Source organism: Lactuca sativa, chromosome 2, assembly GCF_002870075.4.
Source record: "Lactuca sativa cultivar Salinas chromosome 2, Lsat_Salinas_v11, whole genome shotgun sequence".
Classification (NCBI taxonomy): domain Eukaryota; kingdom Viridiplantae; phylum Streptophyta; class Magnoliopsida; order Asterales; family Asteraceae; genus Lactuca; species Lactuca sativa.
Window position 1 is genome coordinate 196,915,613 of NC_056624.2, and position 3,961 is coordinate 196,919,573.

Sequence of the window (3,961 nt, forward strand, 5' to 3'; positions counted from 1 at the left end):
CAACTCTTAATCTATTAAGACTTCATCCAATACTAATATTTGACTTCCTTAAGGTGGTTTATCACATAAAGTTGGCAACTTTACATGCATTCATGGCTTAATGAGGCTCTTAGAGCTCAAAAGAGCTTAACAAATGACTTAACATATGCATGAGTCCATAAATACCATAAAGTTTGCATTTTTATGCATAAGGAACCCTCAAAACGTCCAAATCTACAAGGTTTAGCTTCTACAACGGCCTTAGCTCATCAAGACCAACCAAAAGGGTCCAAAATGACCATAAACAAGCTAAATAGTAGATCAAAGCAAAAGAGTAGAGAAGGTATGGACCTTGTACCTCAAAAGTCACCAAAAGATGGAGCTAAATCTGGATCTCTAAGCTCTCCTCCTAAGAATGAGTCTTCCAACTTCTTATTCTATCACTTCAAAATGCACAAAACCCACCAAAGTTCAAAACCAAGGCTCAAGACGCCACACAAGGAAAATGGATGAATTAGGGTTTTCAAAGGTATGGAGGCTGGTTAAACAAGGTCAAATGAGGCTATCATATGGTTTATATAAGGTATAACACCCTAAAATTAGGGTTTCACTTAATCGCACGTATGTTTGGTCCTGTTGACATCCCTATATATATACCAAAAGTAATGGCGTCACGCATCCCCATGTGGCCCATGTCAATGGAAAAAATAATCCAACTTTTCTCTATAAATTGAAGGGTTTTTTTACATCGAAAATCAAAATAAAAGTTAGTTCAATTTTTTTAAATCATGTACTCATTGTCATCCAAATGGATTCTAGTCCAACGGTATCAGATGTTGCCCTTATTTCTTGAGGGTTCAAGTATTTTCGTGGAGATAAGTAAAATTAAAGAGTAGATTAGATTTGTTGTTTAAAAATGTAATCATTGTTAGAACGCATACCCATAGTTACCAGAAACGCGGTACGATACGGGGAACAAGGTACTGTACGGTATGTAGATCGCGACATGTAGTGTACCGGGTAGGGGGTAGGCTCATTTTGATACGGACCGGTACGGTGTACCTTATGGGCCGGTACGGTGTATTGTATAGTCGAGTATAGTGTTCCTAATTTTAAGACGTTTCATAAAATATATGTATACCATTACTTAACAATTTAACACTTCAAAGTTCAAACATGAAACATCACTTAAATAATTAATAACAAAATTGCCAATTACAAAACAGGAACAAAATACCACATAATAGTTTACCATGTTTTCATCATCAAACGTCAATAACAAAAATATCTTAGACTAGTAACAAAAATACAATAGACTAGTAAGTAGTAACTAGTTAATCCGCTGCCTTTTTCCTCTCATTCTCCACACCTTCATCATCAAGATTCTCCCACACCATTTCCTCTAGACGAGCACTTGAACATTCAATATGATCACTTTCCGAATTGACGTCCAATTTTTTGTTGGGTCCGCCTTAATATTTTTTTTCTTCCAAATGCCATTCTTCTCAATCGGATTCAAGATACACAATTTGTAGTAGAATAGTAGAAATAGGAAATTAAAGTGGAGAATTTAAAGCCAGAAAGATGAAATCGGAAGCGATTTTGGATTTTGGATGTCCAATGGAAATTGAAATCGTAAAGGTGTATATATAATAATATCAAATATGAGCAAATTACAATTTGAAATTATGACTAGGACTAAAAATCGCCACATCATACCGAGCGACACAAAGAAATTGAAGAGTCGTTGTAAAACGCGGCCTTATCTCGGGTCGAAAGTTCCGGTTAGTCGGCGTAAAACCCAAATTCCGATGGGAATGCTACAAAATTGAGTTCAGGTACGGTCGTTTTTGATATTAGGAATGCCATTGGGAGCATTTCCAATCGCGATTGGGATCGATTGGATGAATTTTGGGGTTCACCAAGAAGTTTGTACCAAAGCGATTTGACAGCAGTTCGGTACAGAGCAATTGTGTATGTGGATTGTGGCTACTTGAGCGAATCTGGTAACTATGTGAATACCTATGATTCTCTTGGTTTTAAAAATTAAAGAAACGTTGCAGCCGATTGACAGATCGGTTCATATATATATATATATATATATATATATATATATATATATATATATATATATATATATATATATATATATATATATATATATATATACCCTAATCTACCCTAATAAATAAAAATGATTTTGTCACATGTCATTCTCTCATTCAATTGGCCACATGTCATTTTATCATAATTTTGAGATATATTTATTTTCCACTTATCATTTACTTCATTTTTTATTTCCAATATATCATTAATATAACTTCCATAAATTAAACCTAATGACTATTAATTTCAAATTTCAAATTCTAAATTTTAATTTCAATTTCAAATAAATTTACAATTTAAACCTTTATGTTTAGCATTTTGTTATAATTTACCCGTTTAGCACACAAATTTAATAACTAAACACATAATTTTAATTTATTTATTTTTTGCATGTTTTTTTTATAATAATTTTCAATTATCTCAAATTTCAAATTCAAATAAAATTTCCATTTAATCATTTATATTAACATTTTGTTTTAATTAACTCGTATAATATACGGGTCTCACATCTAATATATATATATATATATATATATATATATATATATATATATATATATATATATATATATATATATATATATATATATATACCAAGTAGAGATGGCAACGGGGGCGGGGAACATAGGGGACCCCAATCCCCATCCCCATCCCCGAATCCTCATTCCAATCCCCATCCCCATCGGGGAATATAAATAAACCCCCATCCCCACCCCCAACGGGGAAACGAAGATTTTTTTTTCTTTTAACATGCAAACTTTTACGTAAGAAAAAACTCAATATTTCAATTTTACCAGCATAAGTTTAATGATTTTATAAAATATATAAGTACCCATAAATTGCAGAAAAAATATAAATAAATTTTCTACCAAATTTAAATACATACATCAAAAATCAAGTAAAAAAATTTATCAGATTGATATTTAAGGTAAAATAGATCAACCAAAGAGAAAAAATATATATATACACGAGTTTAAATTAGATAAAAGAAAAAGCAAAAAGTATAATTTCAACCAATTAATTACTAATGAGTTAAGTTACTTAGCTCAAATTTTATGTATTATAAACTATACTATAAGTATATGTTATGTATTATTTTTAGACAAAATTGCAAAAATGGTCCCTGTGGTATGCCAAATTGTGGGGTTTTAGTCCAAACCTCAAGTTTTTTGGATTCATGGTCCTTTTGGAGTGGTTTGTATGTGAAAATAGTCCTTCCAAAAACTGAAATGACTATAATACCCTTGGGGAATTTATTTTTCATTTTTCCTTATTTTTTTTTTTATAAATTTAATATTTATTTTAGCAATTAAAAAATAATAAAGGACCCACCCCAAGGGTATTATAGTCATTTCGATTTTCGGAGGGACTATTTTCACATACAAACCACTCTAAAAGAACCATGAATCCAAAAAACTTGAGGTTTGGACTAAAACCCCAAAATTTTGCATACCACAGCGACCATTTTTGCAATTTTGTCTTATTTTTATATATTAATATATGTCGGGGACGGGTCCAGGGTCGGGGATTAAGGGTATTCCCATTCCCATCCCCATCCCCACTTTTTTTATTCGGGTATTCCACATCCCCGTCCCCATCCCCAGTCAACCTGGGGATTCCCCAGTCAAAACGGGTGCGGGTTTCGGGTTCCTCATTGGGTATGAGGATTTTTGTCATCCCTAATACCAAGAACAATATGTAAAATTTATCGGCTCTCACCAACTTTTAACAACCGAGACTTTGCACCATATTGGTTTCAGGTTTTTGAGAAAGGATCTAGTTAATGAGGTTTTGTGTTTACTATTTGTCCTATTATATTTTGAGAAATCAAATATCCTTTTATTTTCTTTCTTTATATATATATATATATATATAT